Genomic DNA, 9,433 nt, shown 5'->3' on the forward strand with positions numbered 1-9,433 from the left:
TCTGATGCTACCTTAAAAAAAGGATGAAATTTCAAACAACAGCCACTGAGTCAAAGTGCTTTCCAGTTGAGACATAAGGGTCCGTGTATATTTTGGAAATTTAATTTTCTGTTCTGAAACGGGTATTGAAAAACAAAAAACCGAGTGGTTATTTGATTTTCATTTTAAAATACAAAAATTAAAATTGAAATATAAGGTGTTTTTCCTTTTCATGATCAAAAAGGGATATACGAAATTTTGAAAAATGCTTTGATTTTCATTTTATGTTTAGAATAACAAAAAAGTAAAATCAGTAAGAGACAGAAACGAAAAAAGGTCAGTTTTTTCATTTTCTGAGACAGGAAGTGGTCATCAGCAAGTGTGGAGCCAACAGGATTCTCAGAGGGCGGAGCCAGAGAGCAGTGATTGGTCAGACCATAGAAATATATAGAAGACAGCACGCCAGCATATCTAGTCTGCTACATATATATACGGTGGGAACGTCTGGTAGCGTTTCTAGCTGCTGTTGACCTTGTTTTTGGAGTAAAACACGGTAAGAAGACAAATATTTCTAACCAGTAGCGTTGTTTTGTTGTACGTTAAGTCAGCGACTTGTGAAGAGTTGTGTTTGCTCGTGTTTGAGCAGTTGGTCCGGACGCGTTAGCTAGCTAAGCGGCTAAGTTAGCTAGCGGACTAATTAACACCATAGTCTGTATATAAAGATGGACGTAGCGCCTGGCTCCAAAAATGAAGCCAATACAGAAGTGTCAAAACTTGCAATATCACACCATCCACCAGGGGCTGGCTCCAAAAAGCTCTGGTTCCATAGACCCCAATTCATCACGGGAAAAACTAAAATGGGATAGACTGCTTTTCTGCGGCTCAGGATTTTTTTCCCGTTAGTTTTCATGGTCAAAATGAGAGGTCAGGTGGCTGATCTGAAAATAAATGACTGATAACAGATTATTAAATAATGAAAACAGTTTAAATATTCTTTTAAACAATCCTTTTAGGTCTACATTTCCTTTACACTGACTTCTTGGTATATGCACAAGTATTTTGGGTGGAACATACCAATAAGCCCAATGTTCAAGGGTTCTTCTGGGAATATACCATTAAACCAACCTTTTAGGTAAATGTTCCAGGATGTTGGGTAGAATATACCATCAGATCAACCTTTTAGGTCTACATTGGAAGATTTTAGAGTAGAATATTACTCCAAACCATCCTTTAGGTCTACATTTAAGGTGGAATACTCCTTTACACCAAGATTTTTTGGTCTACATTGAAGGATTTTAGGTGGAATATTCCTTTGAACGAAATTTTTAAGTTTATGTTCAAGGATGTTGGGTGGAATATACCATCAGACCAACCTCCAAGGTCTACAGTAGTGAATTTTAGGTGGAATATACCATTAAACTTACCTTTTAGCTCTACATTGGAGGATTTTAGGTGGAATGTTCTTCCAAACCATCTTTTAGTCTACATTTAAGGATGTTTGGGATGGTATATTCTTCCAAACCAACTTCTCAGGTCTACATTTCAGGTGGAATATTCCTTCATACTAACTTTTTTGGTCTACATTGAAGGATTTTTTCTAAACCACTCTTTCGGGTCTATATTTGAGGTTTTAGGTGGAATATTCCTTTAAACCAACCTAAATTTCATGTCTTGATCATTATCAAGTGAGAAACCTCAATCCAGACTCCTCATAATGACGTTTGAGATTCATGCTGCTGTTATTTGTTTAGTCCAGACTAAATGACAGAAATCTACAACTGTAATTTTATTTCAGGACTCGGTTATTAAATGTCAAAACAATCCATGTGACTCTAAAAACTCAACAGCTTTACAAACTCTAAGATTAAACTCTCCACAAGGATCCAAAATAAGTTGGACTTCTACATGAGAGCTTTAATTATTCTTCATCTACTTCCTGAAAAGTTTGGTCAATAAAACAGACAAAAACTAATATTTTCAGCTGAACTAAAGACAGACTTTGTGATTTTTCTGCTCACATGTTGTGTTGTTGTAAACTTACTCTTTCAAATAAATAGCCTCCTAACCCCCTGGAAACCAGCGTTAGTCCTGTTTTTGTGTTGCTCCTCGGCGACCCTAGACAGCCGGGTCCTAATGTTTTTTGAGCAACACACCATACTATGACGTTTTTACAGTGAGGGTTCTACTATGGAACCAGTTTGACGTGTTCAGGTGTTCTTTGTGTGAAAACTCAGAGATTTCAGGGATCAGAAGGTGGTTTTCAACTTTCTTTGTTTACTTTCTGCTTCAACTTTAAACTAAATTTCCTTGACTAAGCCAGCCCTCTGGACTTCCAGGAAGCTGTGTTCCTATTGGCTGTCCAGGTGGCTGCTTGGTGTTATCAGGAACACCTGAGCAGCTTGGCGTTATCAGGAACACCTGAGCAGCTCAGTGTCTTCCTGCTTTATTTAGCTGCAGACAAACATTTCCTCTGTTTCTCTTCACCACTGAACCGGGTTTGGCTCCATTGCTTTAGTTTGTTCTTTAGGCGTTGGCTTGCAGCTTCCAGCAGTAAAATCATCTTTAATGTGTTTCTTGGTCTGTTTTAGGGCTTTGTACTGGATAGTTGTCTTGGTAAATGTGGTTCTTTAGCCACTGTTAGCACATGGTGCTAATGTGTGCAGTAATTAGTGGATTTGGTACAGCTGAGTTGTGTCTTTATCTTGGCTGTAGTGAGTCTTTAGAGGTTTTTGGTCAGACACATTCTGTATTCTTGTTTGTGAACCAGCGTTGGTTGTCCAGAAGGTAAGAGTTCCTGTCCTGATTCTCTGTTCTCAGAGGTTCTCTGGTAGGCTGCAGGAGACTTTAGTGTTTGGGTTGTACTAGTTTGGTTTTTGTATGGTTTCATTTGGATGACTATCTTGAGGCTCCTCCATGTGGTTTAGTGAGGTTTTCTGGAACAGTTCTACAAAGCAACCTGCAGCAGAAGAGACTTTGAGAGTTTTCAGGAAGTTCTGGAGACCAGACTTTAGAGCAGCAGAAACATTTATCAGCAGTTTGAGCAGGAGAAGGTGAGCTTCAGAGTAGAAATGAGACAGAAACCTTCTTGACCCGTGTGGTGAGGTCCTGTACCAAGAGTTTGAGCAGGTTGTGAAGAGTCTGTAGTTCTTTGGTCTGAAAGCACAAGAAGAGTTGACTCATTAAAGGAGAAAACAGGAGATATTGTTGGTTCTTCTGTTGCTCTGCAGTTTCCAGTTTCCTTAGACTGAATATGAAGTTTATATTTTAAATGATTTCCCATGTGAGCCCAAGAAGACTTCAATAAACTCCCTCCATCCCCTGGACACAACACATTTTATTGCCATGTTAAATAATTATTTTTAAAATATGTTTTTGAGTTTTAATCTTTGTTTTAGCATAGTTTATTCTCTTTGCTTGTTTAGTTTTGTCATCTGTGTGAAAGGTGCCAAGCAAATAAAGTTGAATTGATAAACTGAATAATTGACTAACTCATGATTGTGACAACAGAAGTATTTTCATTGTGATTTAAGGGTTTATTTCATTTTTAAGGTTGGAGTTAAAATCTTGACAGAAAAAGAAGATTAAAGAAATAAAATACATAACAAAAAGCAATTAAATCAAAGGAAAAAAAAGGTAATATAATAAAACTTTTTTTAAAAAATTGTTTAAAAAGTATTTTTTTAAATGTGTAATTATGTAAAATATTTTCTCTATAATATTTAATAATGTTATTTTAGAAATTTTGTTTAATTTCATACTTACATGTTTTGTATCGTGTTTAATTATCTTAATTATATAAATATTTTGTCAGTTTAATAAAATTAAACATTAAATGCAATTAAATGATATTAAACTGACAAAATATTGAATTAGATAATTAAACACGATACAAAACATGTAAGTATGAAATTAAACAAAATTTTTAAAATAACATTATGAAATATTACAGAGAAAATATTTTACATAATTACACATTTAAAAAATACTTTTTAAACAAGAATCAAATTAAACTTTTAAAAAAATACAAAACATTAAATTAGATAATTGAACCTTTAAAAAGACAAAACATTTAATTAAAAAATTCAATGTTTAATTAGAAAATTAAATCTTAAAGACAATAAAACTTCAAATAGAATCATGAATGAATGAATCAGTTAAAAAGAAAATTAAATGTTAAAAGGTGGTAAAACCTTTAAAAAGAAAAACCTTAAAGATTTAATCGAAAAATTCAACATTGGAAAAGAAAAGGTAATTTTTCAAACAAGCCAATAAAACATTTGAAGAAACAACAATTAAACATTAAAAAGACAAAATATTTGGAAAGCAAATCAGACATTAGAAAAGAATAAAATGTGAGAAAATAGCAAAACTAAACGTTTAAGAAGAATCAAACTAAAGACAAAACATTTGAAAAGACACCAGTTAAACTTTAGAAGATCAAATTAAACAGAAGAGACAATAAAACGATCAAAAAGAGCGAAAACAGATAAAGATCTTACAGCGTTTTCTAGTCTGAAATGAAAACATCAATTGTTTGTTCAAACATTTCCTCTTTCTATGTTCTTGGTTTGATTGTGGACAGATTTACTAAGAACTCATTTAAGAAAACTGCTTTCCAGATAAAGTCTACTAGTAGTTGAAGGCATGGATCAAACTAATGTTACCTTCTGATCTCCACAAACTTTACTGTTCAGTGAAGAAAATCAAAGTTTGTTGAGGATTTCTAAAAAACCCACAGGTGAAGGTCTGAGAAGAACCCAGATGGATGGTCTAAATGTGAAATCAAGACTCATGGTCACAAGTTTTAAGGCTTCTGTTAACCACAAAGTTCAAACTAACAGAGAAGTACTGAGAAACTTTTAAAACTTCAGTCCTCAGACTGTCTGAAGGTTCAAACTAACAGAGAAGTACTGAGAAACTTTTAAAACTTCAGTCCACAGACTGTCTGAAGGTTCAAACTAACAGAGAACTACTGAGAAACTTTTAAAACTTCAGTCCACAGACAGTCTGAAGGTTCAAACTAACAGAGAACTACTCAAGAACTTTCAAGATTTCAGTCCTCAGACTGTCTAAAGGTTCAAACTAACAGAGAACTACTCAAGAACTTTCAAGATTTCAGTCCTCAGACTGTCTGAAGGTTCAATCTAACAGAGAACTACTCAGAAACTTAGAAGATATCAGTCCTTGGACTGTCTGAAAGTTCAATCTAACAGAGAACTACTGTGGGACTTAGAAAATTTCAGCCCTCAGACTGTGTTAAAGCTCAGGTCCTGAGGACTCGGGAGGTCTGGGGGCTTGGAAAGTCTTGGAACTGAGGGTTCCACCCTCCAGCACAAAGGCTGAAGTCCAACCTCCTGAGAAAAACGGTCAAGTCGAGACCCGAGTTAAAAAAAAAACTCGGAAACGACAAAAAATAGATGATAAATGCGCAAAAAAAAGAAGAATTAGTATCTGAGCAAATAGCTCAGGGGAAAAGAAGACGGACTACCAAGTGGAAGGTCGCTGGTTCAAGACCCGCCACTGGCAGTTTTCTTTCTTTGTCTTTGTCAGGATTTTGATAAAAATTTAAGAAGTGTCTGGTCTTGAACCAGCGACCTGCAGCTCCACAGGCAAATCCTTAACTCACTGAGCTACAGATCAGATGAAAAGACATAAATTCGTCGTCCCTTTGGCATCGTAGTTCCTGAAGTGACCACATGGGCAGAGCAAAGGCGGAGTCTGGGTGGAGTCAGGGCGGAGAGTAGGTGGGGAGGTGGGTGGCGGCCTCCCCCCTCTACTCCCCCACCACCCACCACACCTTCCCCCGCCCGACGAGTTCTTCAAGTCTCCACGAGTTCTTCGAGTCGCCACAGGTTTTCCTCAGTTTCTGGAGTTTCCACCAGGTCAGAGGCAGAACAAGTTGTCATGAAGAGGTGTTGAAGTCGGCCAGGATGGACTGACTTTTTACAGCAACTTGAAGGAAGATCACCAGAGGAGCAGGTCTTTAACCACCATCCAGAAAATCCATGGAGTCGCTCCAGAGAAATGAAGGGAGGTCAACTTTTATTAACGTTCCATCCACATCTTCAACTTCATATCTTTACTTGGACATTTTTAGCACCACAAACCTTTAGTATCATACTTTATTATCATTTATTAGGACTTTAATGGAATCCACCAGCAGATTTAGTTTTTGTTGACAAACTTTATTCTTGTCGTCATGGGACTGCAGTATTGTAAACTGTTCCTTTTATTTGACCTCATGTTTATGAGTTTTAGTGGAGAAAGTTATTTCAATTATTATCATTAGTCTCTTAAAAACCAAATAATAAATTGTATTGGTCAAGAGCTTTAAATTTCTTACTTTGTCATATTTTAAATATGACAAAAAAATATAAAAATAAAGCGTCTTGAGACAATTTGACCTGTAATTGGCGTTATATAAATAAGATTGAATTAAAACTGTATGTATCTTGTAATGTTGGAGTAATTCAGCCATATATGTTGGAAAACACATTTTCTTTGTCCATTAATCTGTTGATTGTTTTCTCCACTAATTCATTTCTTCTTTTGGTTTATAAAATGTCAAACCCAAATATATTCAGTTTACTGTCATAAAAACCAAAAAGATTTACATTCATGATGCAGGAATCAGGCAGTTTTTCACTTTTTATCTTAGTTTAGTCAGAAAGATAGTTGATAATGTGTGAATTGTTGCAGCTTGTGAGCCGTAAAAGGTTTTAATCTTTGGGGCCGAGTGTCAAAAAACATTTACAAAACCATCATCAACAGAACACTCAACAAAGATTTGAACATCGTTAAAGGGAAATCCAACTTTTGCATGACAATGTCTAATTAAAGGACATTTATTTCCAACGTAAATGTGTGATATTCATCCTCTGGAGCTTTCTCTTCACATCGTCTTCCACCTGGACTGGTTTGGTCGGGAGCATGTGCAACAAACATTTGAAAAACTGCACTTTAGCATCAATGAATGACACTGAAGTTTAATCTCTACATAAATGAGACTGAGTCTGGATGTGCTGCTCTGTCATTAACTCCTAAGTTTAGGGAAAGTTCAAACAAAAGAGGACAGTTCAGATAAGCCTTGAGAATGAGCTTATTCTGAACAAACATCTCAGACTTTCTGAGCTTCAGCACCTCTAGCAAGATATTTTAACAAGAAGCAACTTAAGAGATCCAGAAGTTGGAGAGAGTTAGCTTTAGCTGAGCCAAAGAACGTGTGGGACGCTAACCTAGCAAACATTTCAGACTTTTCTCTGTGAATTCTGAGAAATAATTTCCTATTTAATGACAGAGCTACACATCTTAACTCAGTCTCATTAAAACAGACTCTAATTCAGTGTCATCCATCCATATTAAAGTGCAGTTACCCAAAATGTTTGTTGCATGAGCTCCAACAAATCCTGTCCAGGTAGAAGGCCACTTTGACAAACAGGAAGTGGAAGATTCCAAGCAGATTTATAGAAGGGGGAACCGGACTGTACTAAGTGTGGTCGAGTATAGAGGGGTGTTTTGTGGGTTTTTAAGGCTGATAATGATTATTAGTGAGAAATTTGGAGTAGATATTCATTTGCAGTAAATGAAAGCATTTAAAATCTTGGAGTTAAACTTAGAAGAACACAAACTAACAGAAAACTTTGTTGATACGTTTTTGTTTTGTTAACAGATGTTAAGTTAAAGGAGTTTCATCCGTGATGTATAACCAATCAAATCACTCCAGAAGACAGAGCGACCACAGGTAGATAAAGGTTCAGAGCCAAAGTAGCACCATTCTTAAACTGATTTATTACCATAAACCAGTAAAAAATAAAATACTGATAATCAGTAAATCAGTCAGCCCACAATTACTACAATTCTACAATGTATGTCTCTTTGCTTTGACTTGTTATTTGTACAATCTATGATGTATATGATGGTGTTTTTTCATACCAAAGGTTATACTATGATGTTTTCTAAGAGACATATGATGCTACTCTGGTTGTTCTGGTCCTGGGCTGCTGCACTCCTCCTCTGTTGTTTTCTCGATTGTTCTCAGCTGCATGTCTTCATCCACCAGGCCTCCGTTGACTCGTCCCGCCTGCCGTCTCTGGAGCTGAAGCTGGATTGGAACAGACCAAAGTACAGTCCAATCACGATGCCAGCTGCCTCTCAAAAGGCTCCTTCATCTGGCAGGTGGCAGCACTTCTTCTGAGGGGAAGCTGAGCTGGTCCAGCAGAACTTTGGAGATGTGTTCCAGTGGTTGGTGGATGTGTGGGGTGATAGAGAGGGACCTTTGAATTGTTCACAAAAGAAAAAAGAAAACCCATCGGTAGTTTTAGTTTAGGCTGCTACTGCGGTGTGTTTTTGGGTTTTAAGAGGTGAACAGGAAGAGTTTTTTTTTCCCTATTGAATATCTTTTATTTTGTTCCTGGTTGGAATGCCCATCCAAAACCGTGCCATATGATGAAATAATGTAAAGGAGGCCGTGAAAAACACTCCAGAAAGGTTTTCTTTGAAAAAAAATCATCATGAATTTTGGCACAAAAAAACGCCTTACTATACTATGTCAAAAAAAAAAATGCTACTCCCCCACCTCCACCCACCACCCACCACACCTTCCCCCACCCGACGAGTTCTTCGAGTCTCCACGGGTTTTCCCCAGTTTCTGGAGTTTCCACCAGGTCAGAGGCAGAACAAGTTGTCATGAAGAGGTGTTGAAGTGAGGTGGCTGTGTTTTATGGTCCTTGTGTCCCACCCCCCACCTCTCTATCTCTACCCCTCTATCTGTATCCCTCTATCTCTACCTCTACCCCTCTATCTCTACCTCTCGACTTCTTCTGTCCCTCTCAACCCGCCTGGCCAGCAGGCAGATGGGTCCCCCCACATTAGAGCCGGGTTCTGCTCGAGGTTTTTTTTCCCTGTTAAAAGGGTGTTTTCCTTGCCACTGTCGCCTTTTGGCTTGCTCTGGGGGTTCAGGCATATGGGTTCTGTAAAGCGTCTCGAGACAATTTGACTGTAATTGGCGCTATATAAATAAAATTGAATTGAATTGAATTGAAGTCGGCCAGGATGGACTGACTTTTTACAGAGACTAGAAGGAAGACCACTAGAAGAGCAGGTCTTTAACCACCATCCATAAAATCCATGGAGTCGCTCCAGAGAAATGACGTCCCGTCAACTTTTATCAACCTCCATCCAGATGTTCAACTTCATATCTTTACTTGGACATTTTTAGCACCACAAACCTTTAGTATCACACTTTATTATCATTTATTAGGACTTTAATGGAATCCACCAGCAGATTTAGTTTTTGTTGACAAACTTTATTCTTGTCGTCGTGGGACTGCAATATTTAAAACTGTTCCTTCTATTTACCTCATGTTTATTAGTTTTAGTGGAGAAAGTTATTTTAATTGTCCATTAGTGTCTTAAAAACCAAATAATAAATTGGATTAGTTAAGAGCTTTAAATT

At 37.1% G+C, this 9,433-nt stretch overlaps 1 protein-coding gene across 2 annotated transcripts in view; it reads right to left on the reverse strand.

Annotated features, from left to right (window-relative positions):
* Nucleotides 1–1,752: 1,752 nt before the first annotated feature.
* The window catches only part of zgc:112294 (transmembrane protein 17A), a 36,156-nt gene continuing 28,475 nt past the window's right edge, over nt 1,753–9,433 (reverse strand). Inside the window, exon 6 of one of the 2 annotated variants that reach the window (XR_008602033.1) lies at nt 1,753–3,132. The gene's annotated coding sequence lies outside the window, so the exon portion shown is untranslated. Of the gene's footprint in view, nt 3,133–5,796; nt 8,253–9,433 lie in introns of those variants that run through there. The other variant, XR_008602034.1, reaches the window with a different exon arrangement.

Source organism: Amphiprion ocellaris, chromosome 6, assembly GCF_022539595.1.
Source record: "Amphiprion ocellaris isolate individual 3 ecotype Okinawa chromosome 6, ASM2253959v1, whole genome shotgun sequence".
Lineage (NCBI taxonomy): Eukaryota > Metazoa > Chordata > Actinopteri > Pomacentridae > Amphiprion > Amphiprion ocellaris.